The sequence below is a fragment of the Corythoichthys intestinalis genome, chromosome 6, assembly GCF_030265065.1.
Source record: "Corythoichthys intestinalis isolate RoL2023-P3 chromosome 6, ASM3026506v1, whole genome shotgun sequence".
In the NCBI taxonomy this organism is placed as follows: Eukaryota; Metazoa; Chordata; class Actinopteri; order Syngnathiformes; family Syngnathidae; genus Corythoichthys; species Corythoichthys intestinalis.
Window position 1 is genome coordinate 1,931,963 of NC_080400.1, and position 9,510 is coordinate 1,941,472.

The window sequence follows — 9,510 nt, forward strand, 5'->3', positions numbered from 1 at the left end:
ATTAGTAAATTAATTTTTTCAATTTTTATTTTTAATTTATAAAATTAAAAAAAACATATATTTTTTTAAAAATTTGATTTTAAATTTTAAATTTCAAATATATATAATTTTAATCTTATTTTAATTTTTTTATTTATAAAAAATTAAATACCAGTAAATGGGGGGGGGGAGGGGAGGGGGGAGGATAAAGTAAATATACTGGATATATATTTAAAATAAAATAAAAAATAAAAAAGAAATAAAAAAAACTAAACATTGTATGATTTCTATCATCGTCACCAATCAATTCAGACTGATTAAATATGCTGATTAATCAAAATAATTCCTTTTGATTGATAACCTTTGCCTGAATTTTTATGTTGGAAGAGTTTATATTTCAGTTTAGCGTTCATTTTGGGGTTGAGACATGGATAATATTTCATTTAATTTTTTTAATTTAATTTTTTTCAATTTTTTAAATGTTTTTTTATTTTGATAAAAAAAAAGTCATTTTAGTGTAATTTTTAGTTATTTTTATTTTTAATTTAATTTTTTTTAAATGCATTTTATAAAATTGGATTTATAATTTTAATCTTATTTTATGTTTTTTATTTTTATTTAAAAATAAATAAATAAGAGGAAAAAACAGTAAATTATTTTTTTATTTTTTATTTTTAATTTAAAAAATAAAAAAAAAACATATTTTTTAAAAAATTTGATTTAAAATTTTAAATTTCAAATATATATAATTTTAATCTTATTTTAATTTTTTTATTTATAAAAAATTAAATACCAGTAAATGGGGGGGGTGAGGATAAAGTAAATATACTGGATATATGTTTAAAAACAAAAACAAAAAAAACCTAAACATTCTAAGAGTCTATATTTCAGTTTAGCGTTCATTTTGGGGTTGAGACATGGATAAAGTTTCATTTTTCATATGCTCACAACCATACCAACTTCAGAATATTGTTTCTCGATTCAGTTTTCACCATTAAAAACGAATGGAACTGTCATTAACTCATAGATAGACATCATATCCATTTTAATCGGGATACCCGGCTGCCAGTCAAATTGGTTGGGTTCATAGTTAAAACACAAAAGTTCTGTTTTCATCCAATTTAGTTCCATTAAAGTTTGCAAAACTAGAATGGAAGCCAAAGTCCACTACGTGACTCCCATCCAAAAAGTTGCTGACTAAAACCATGAAGCCGTCCTTTTCATCTGTTCACGTTCCACTAACCCCGACAAACGCCTGACTCGGCACTTTTATCTTCCACGCTGAGACAACAAAGTTAGAGTTGAATCATCCTGTGACCTCGCACTCTCTCTCCGGCTAGGAATGATCACGCTTCACTGGCATTGACGCTAGAATCAGTTAGCAGTGGTTGTTTTTTACTTCCGCCCTATCTGCGAGGCCTAATAAAACGCATGCTAGCTAAGCTCTGCGTGTCTTGTTCCTGTGCTGTTCAACATTCAAAACAACATAGACATGCACAATATATTGATGAACCGCTAAAGTTGCATCATTAGTCAGCAGTTTAAGGTTATTTAGCCAACTCGGTGTCGCTAATGTGAGTACCTAAAGGTGCCAAACGCCACGGGTTTCACACGTGCTTTCACCAAAAACTTCGGAATTCGATAACAAAATATTTTTGATCTTTGAAATTCAAAACTGATGTGGTACCTCCAGATACGAACTAATACAAAAAATCCCATTGATTTCTAATGGCCCTATTTACCATTTTTTTCCCACTAGCACAAAAACTTGATTTCCAACCCATGCAAATCGATATCAACAAGAACTGACCCCCAAATGCCACCAAATCAACAGGAAGTGACCTAACATGAACAGGAAGTTACCCTGAGATGCACCCATATCGAATGGAAGTGACCCGATATCTGCAAAAAGTCTGAGATGCCTTAAATCAATATGAAGTTACCCGAAATGAACAGAAAGTGACCCTGAAATACCCCATAATCAACAGGAAGTGACCATCTGTGTGCAGGAAGTGACCCTGAAATGCCCCCAAATCAATAGGAAGTGACCCAAAATGAACACTAAGTGACCTTGAAATATCCCCAAATCAACAGGAAGTGACCCGATATCTACAGGAAGTCCGAGATGTCCCAAAATCAACAGGAAGTGATCCAATCTGAACAGTAAGCGACCCTGAAATGCCCCAAAATCAACAGAAAGTGACCCTAAAATGCCTCAAAATCAACTGGGAGGTATCTGATATTTACAGGAAGTCCGAGATGCCTCGTAATCAACGGGAAGGGACTCAGTATGAACAGGAAGCGACCCTGAAATGCCCCCAAATCAACAGGAAGTAACCTGATTTCTACAGGAAGTCCAAAAAGTCACCGAATCAATAGTAAGCGACCCTGAAAGGCCCCCATATCAACAGGAAGTGACCCAAAATGAACATCAAGTGACCCTGAAATATCCCCAAATCGACAGGAAGTGACCCGATATCTACAAGAAGTCCGAGATGCTTCAAAATCAACAGGAAGTGACCCAATCTGGACAGGAAGTCACCCTGAAATGCCTCCAAAGCAATAGAAAGTGACCCTGAAAATGCCTCAAAATCAACTGGGATTTATCTGATATTTACAGGAAGTCTGAGATGCCTCGTAATAAATGGGAAGTGACCCAATATGAACAAGAAGCGACCCTGAAATGCCCCCAAATCAAAAGAAGTGACCCGATTTCTACAGGAAGTCCAGAAAGCCACCAAATCAACAGGAAGCGACCCTGAAAGGCCCCCATATCAACAGGAAGTGACCCGATATCTGCAGGAGGTCTGAGATGCCTAAAAACCATCAGGAAGTGACCCGATTTCTACAGGAAGTCCAAAAAGCCACCTAATCAACAGGAAGTGACCCTGAAATGCCCCCAAATCAACAGGAAGTGACCAAATATCTACATAAAGTCCGAGATGCCTCAAAATCAACAGGAAGTGACCCAATCTGGACAGGAAGTCACCCTGAAATGCCCCCAAAGCAATAGAAAGTGATCCTGAAAATGCCTCAAAATCAACTGGGATTTATCTGATATTTACAGGACGTCTGAGATGCCTCGTAATCAACAGGAAGTGACCCAAAATGAACATCAAGTGACCCTGAAATATCCCCAAATCGACAGGAAGTGACCCGATATCTACAAGAAGTCCGAGATGCCTCAAAATCAACAGGAAGTGACCCAATCTGGACAGGAAGTCATCCTGAAATGCCCCCAAAGCAAAAGAAAGTGACCCTGAAAATGCCTCAAAATCAACTGGAATTTATCTGATATTTACAGGAAGTCTGAGATGCCTCGTAATCAACGGGAAGTGACCCAATATGAACAAGAAGCGACCCTGAAATGCCCCCAAATCAAAAGGAAGTGACCCGATTTCTACAGGAAGTCCAGAAAGCCACCAAATCAACAGGAAGCGACCCTGAAAGGCCCCCATATCAACAGGAAGTGACCCGATATCTGCAGGAGGTCCGAGATGCCTAAAAACCATCAGGAAGTGACCCGATTTCTACCGGAAGTCCAAAAAGCCACCAAATCAACAGGAAGTGACCAAATATCTACAGGAAGTCTGAGATACCTCAAAATCAACAGGGAGTGACATGATTTCTACAGAAAGTCCAAAAAGCCACCAAATCAACAGGAAGCGACCCCTGAAAGGCCCCCATAAGTTACCCAAAATCTGCTGGAGGTCCAAGATGCCTCAAAAATCAACAGGAAGTGACCCAATTTCTACAGGAAGTCCAAAAAGCCACCAAATCAACAGGAAGCGACCAAGAAATGCCCCCAATTCAGCAGGAAGTGATCCAATATCTACAGGAAGTCCGAGATGTCTCATAATCAACAGGAAGTGACCCAATATGAACAGGAAGTAAGCCTGAAACCCCCCCAAATCAACAGGAAGGGACCCTGAGCTGGTACTGGGTAATAGGGTTGTAGGTGGGTCCCACACTTCTTCTCTATGGCGTGGCCCCCTCTTCGCTTGGCTGCTGGTTACGAGTGTGGGGTGGGGCCAAGGCTCCGGTGGCTTCTCGGCACTCTCCTGCTTGCGCCTTCCCCCTCTCTTTTCGGCCTGGGCTTCCCCCTTGGGTTCCAGTATGGGTTGCTGGTCAGGCGCCAGTGTGTCGGTGGAGTGTCACCTTCTCCGGGTGGGGACCCTGTCCTCCCATTTAGTGGGCTGTGGGGGTCCCATGGCGCAACGTGTTGGTTGGGGGATGGCTGCGGTGGCTGGTGGGCGTGCAGTGGTGGGGGTCGGGGCCGCGTCCCCTCATCCCTTCCGTGAAGGCCACATAATGGGGGCACGAATGGTCCAGGGGACCACCCTGGTCCTGCGTGGATGACTGCGGCCCCCTCGCTGGAAGTGCAGGAGGGATGACAAGCTGCGCCGGCTCACCCCCCTAACTGGCTGGGACTATCACATGTCTGATGGGATTCACGCAAGACTGGGTGCAATTAGACACACTGAAGTAGAGAAACTATAGGTGCCAGGACTAGCGATCAGGCAGCATAGAATAGGATGTCAAGCTATCCACACTTACAAAAGACTACGCCTCACAATTCGTGTGCGCTCCACTCCACCTAATCACATATCTTTCTGACTCCCGTCCTCCCCTCCTTTTTCTTCTCGGTCATCAGTCCCCCCACATAGTGTCAACTGGAACAACAATTGCTAACGCTAGCGCTATTGTAATCATAGTAAGTGTAGGCGTTGAATGTATGTCTTGTTGTTGTTTGTTCTTGTTTTCTGTCTCTCGCTCCTTTTCTGATTCCTTTTCTGAAATTGAAATTGAATGGGAAATTTGGACGTACATGGCCTTCAATGTCCTGGACGTGCATGGTTGTCAAATGGCATAGACTTACTTGGGCGACAGTTGAATGCCAATAGGCCGTGATGGTAAGTTTTTGGTCAAAAATTAAAACCACACAGGTTTCTCTGCCATTGAAAATGAATGGGAAATTTGGACGTACATGGCTGTCGGTGGCATCCCATTAGAAATGAATGGGACAATTTTTGGCAAATTTTGGGGGACCCGAATATTTTTGGAAAATTTTGTATATGTTTTAATCCCCGTACTGTCCTGGAATTTTTTATGTGTAAATTAGGCCATTTTGTCAAAATTTTTGGACTGGATACATTTTTTTTCTGAAAAACTCCAGCGAACATCACCTTTTTCCATGTTCAAACATTAAAAAAATAAATAAATAAATAAAAATGAAAAAAAAAATCATAAAAACAAATATAATTAAAAAAAAAAAAGATAAAATGCTAAAATCTAATAAAATAATCAAATATTTTTTAATTTAAAAAAAAATGCAATTTGGTCCAAAATTTTAGGACTTTATACATATTGATTTTTTTTTTTTTTTTTTCCAGAAAAAGCATTTACCAGCGAACTCCACCTTTTTCCATATTCATTTTTCAACAAAGAAAAAAAAATCTAATTATATATATATATATATTTTATTGAAATCAAAATTAAGAAAACAAAAACATTTTGTTTTTAATTAAAAAATTTGATTTGGTTCAAAATTTTAGGACTATACACATTTTTTTTTTCCAGAAAAAAAAACGCATTTACCAGAGAACTCCACCAAGTTCATTAAAAAAAAAAAAAAAAAAAAAAAAATCAAATATATATATTTTTTTATTAAAATAAAAAATAATACAAATTAAAAATAAATAAATAAATTAATTAATTTTTTTTTAAAAATGCAATTTGGTCCAAAATATACCTATTTTTCCCCCAGAAAAACCCGCGTTTACCAGTGAACTCCACCTTTTTCTATCTTCAAAAATTTTTGGAAAAAAAAAAAAACATTTACAAAATAATAAAATGAAATAAAAACAACATTCAAAAAATAATACAATTAAATAAAATAAGATACAAAAATGAAAATTAAAACAATTAAAAATATAATATATATTTTTTTAAAAATCAATTTTATTTAAATTGTTTTAACAATAATACTAATAATCCACCTTTTTCTATCTTTAAAATTTTTTGAAAAAAAAAAACATTTACAAAATAATAAAATGAAATAAAAATAACATTCAAAAAATAATACAATTAAATAAAATAAGATACAAAAATAAAAATTAAAACAATTAAAAATATAATATATATTTTTTAAATAATCAATTTTTTTTTATTTAAATTGTTTTAACAATAATACTAATAATAATTGAAAAATAAAGTTACAAAAAATTTTTGGGGGGGAAAAACGTCCAAGGAGCCACTAGGGCAGCACTAACGAACCGCATCTGGCTCTAGAGCCGCCGGTTGCTAATGAAACTCTCCGAAAATCAAGTCTCATGCCTTGACAGCTCGCTACTGCTCATTATCGGTGCTCTGAACCAAACAAATCAATGGCATCCTTCCTCATCCTCGTGACGCTCCTATCTCCGCATCTGGCTGCCAAACCCGAACGCATCCTGCTTCGGCGCCTCTGCGGCCTTCGCGACGGACTAGGGCTTCGAACCCCCGACTGCCAATTACTCCCGCGGTCTCGTTCCTACACAAAGACCAGCCGATCGATGCGTAACGATCATCTCCGCCGTCCCCCGGTGACATAAACAAACAAGCTGACTCACGTGTACCCCGCATCCTCTCCGGACTGCAGCAAAAAAAAGGGGCACACCTGCTCGGAAAGGCCTGTCACTCGCCAAAAATGGGATATTTTTGGCTTGGAAACATCAATTATTCAGCTTGAAAGATCAGCCAGTAAACAACAAAAGGAGTATGGAGGAGAACTCACATGAAATCCCAGCTAGGGAGGCGCAGGAACGGAGGAGGGAGTCCGGGGCGTCAGCATCGCAGGGTCGCAGGGAGAAAGACCGCCATTGTACGACAACCCGTCCGGTTTGATACTCCAGAAAACGCACAGAGGAGGCACAGAAAGCAAGGAAAGGAAAGGGCAGGGTCTGTCTGGGAGGAGGAGAAGGGAGAGGAAGGAGGAGACGACGGGAGGGGCGTCTCTGCCGCATTGGTTAAACAGCCGATGGGTGGAGCTAAAACAGCCAATGGGAGAGGGAGGGAACGGAACAGACTGTCGGAGTGATGCAACAAAAAAAGGGAAGGGGCGCGGATAAAAAAAGGGAAAAGAGGAAAGAGGGGGGTGGGCTTGCTTAAGATTCCACCTTAAAAGGACAAAGGGGGGAGTTAGTACATTCTAGGTCAGAGACGACAACAAAAGTCATCAAACTGAAAATCAGTCAAACCATGTGAAATTAAGAGTGTAAAATAGTCTGAATTTTGGCATGCGTTAAAAGACAGATGGGTGTTGGACGGGGGGGGGAGGGGCGAGTCGTCTCCGGCTTACCCTTCTGTTGCCACGGAGACTGCCTCCGCACCGCCAACATGGCCGCCGCACTCGGATGGGGTAGATGACGTGAAGGTGACTTTTCTTGACTGGAGTGCGGATGGGGTTTTGTTAGGACTTGAAAGTCAGAGAGGTGATGATGTGGTGTTATATTGTCTTTAAAAAAAAATGGGGGGTCTTAGAAGTAGTTGTAAATAGGTAAAAGTTAATTATGGTTTTGATAATGTTTTGTTACAGTGTTAGCGCTGTTCAGTAGCCGTGGTGAACCGTGAAGGAGTGTACTGTAAGCGTTTGTACATCCAGCTTGCTAGAGGGCGCTGGTTGATTTTAGGGTAGTTTTGGGTCACCTACAGTATATATTTCAAGGTATGTCAGTGTCACTTTCTGTTAGTTTTTTATTGTTTCCTGTTGATTTTAGGGCGTTCCTGGGCCACCTCCTATTCATTGGTCCCTTCCTGTTGATTTTGGGGCATTTACTGGTCACTTCCTGTCGATTTTGGATCATTTCCTGTTGATTTTAGGGCATTTGTGGGCCACTTCCTGTTGATTTTAGGGGATTTACGGGTCGCTTCTTGTCGGTTTTGGATCATTTCCTGTTGACTTTAGGGCATTTCCGGGACACTTCTTGTTGATTTCGGATCGTTTCCTGTTGACTTGGGGTATTTCTCGACCACTTCCTGTTGATTTGGATCTTTTCTTGTTGATTAAGGGCATTTCTCGGCCGCTTCCTGTTGGTTTTGGATCATTTCTTGTTGATTGTAGGGCATTTATTGGCCACTTCCTGTTGATTTTGGATCATTTCCTGTTGAATTCAGGGCATTTCTGGGCAACTTCCTGTTGATTTCGGATCGTTTCCTGTTGATTTTAAGGCATTTCCGGGACACTTCCTGTTGATTTTGGATCATTTCCTGTTGCTTTTTAGGGCATTTATGGTCCACTTCCTGTTGATTTTGGATCATTTCCTGTTGAATTCAGGGCATTTCTGGTTCACTTCCTGTTGATTTGGATCTTTTCTTGTTGATTAAGGGCATTTCTCGGCCGCTTCCTGTTGGTTTTGGATCATTTCTTGTTGATTTTAGGGCATTTCTGGGCAACTTCCTGTTGATTTCGGATCGTTTCCTGTTGATTTTAAGGCATTTCCCGGTCGCTTCCTGTTGGTTTTGGATCATTTCCTGTTGACTTAAGGGCATTTCCGGGACACTTCCTGTAGATTTTGGATCATTTCCTGTTGATTTTTAGGGCATTTATGGTCCCCTTCCTGTTGATTTTGGATCATTTCCTGTTGAATTCAGGGCATTTCTGGGAAACTTCCTGTTGATTTCGGATCGTTTCCTGTTGATTTTAAGGCATTTCCCGGTCGCTTCCTGTTGGTTTTTGATCATTTCCCGTTGACTTAAGGGCATTTCCGGGACACTTCCTGTTGATTTTGTATCCTTTCCTGTTAATTTATAGGGCATTTATGGTCCACTTCCTGTTGATTTGGATCTTTTCTTGTTGATTAAGGGCATTTCTCGGCCGCTTCCTGTTGGTTTTGGATCATTTCTTGTTGATTTTAGGGCATTTCTGGGCAACTTCCTGTTGATTTCGGATCGTTTCCTGTTGATTTTAAGGCATTTCCCGGTCGCTTCCTGTTGGTTTTGGATCATTTCCTGTTGACTTAAGGGCATTTCCGGGACACTTCCTGTTGATTTTGGATCATTTCCTGTTGAATTCAGGGCATTTCTGGTTCACTTCCTGTTGATTTGGATCTTTTCTTGTTGATTAAGGGCATTTCTCGGCCGCTTCCTGTTGGTTTTGGATCATTTCTTGTTGATTTTAAGGCATTTATTGGCCACTTCCTGTTGATTTTGGATCATTTCCTGTTGAATATAGGGCATTTCTGGGCAACTTCCTGTTGATTTCGGATCGTTTCCTGTTGATTTTAAGGCATTTCCCGGTCGCTTCCTGTTGGTTTTGGATCATTTCCTGTTGACTTAAGGGCATTTCCGGGACACTTCCTGTTGATTTTGGATCATTTCCTGTTGAATTCAGGGCATTTCTGGTTTGCTTCCTGTTGATTTCGGATCGTTTCCTGTGGATTTTAGGGTCTTTATAGGCTACTTCCTGTCCCTCGGTCACTTCCAGTTGATTACATGGGTACTTGCTATTGATTTCGGGTAACTTCATGTTAGTTTGGGGGAATTTTTGGGTCA

The 9,510-nt window shown here is 39.7% G+C and overlaps 1 protein-coding gene across 1 annotated transcript in view; it reads right to left on the reverse strand.

Moving 5' to 3' along the window:
* LOC130917626 (tripartite motif-containing protein 3-like) overlaps positions 1–7,199 on the reverse strand; it is a 36,040-nt gene extending 28,841 nt beyond the window's left edge. Inside the window, exon 1 of the mRNA XM_057839226.1 lies at positions 6,755–7,199. The gene's annotated coding sequence lies outside the window, so the exon portion shown is untranslated. The remainder of the gene's footprint in view (positions 1–6,754) is intronic.
* Positions 7,200–9,510: the final 2,311 nt, after the last annotated feature.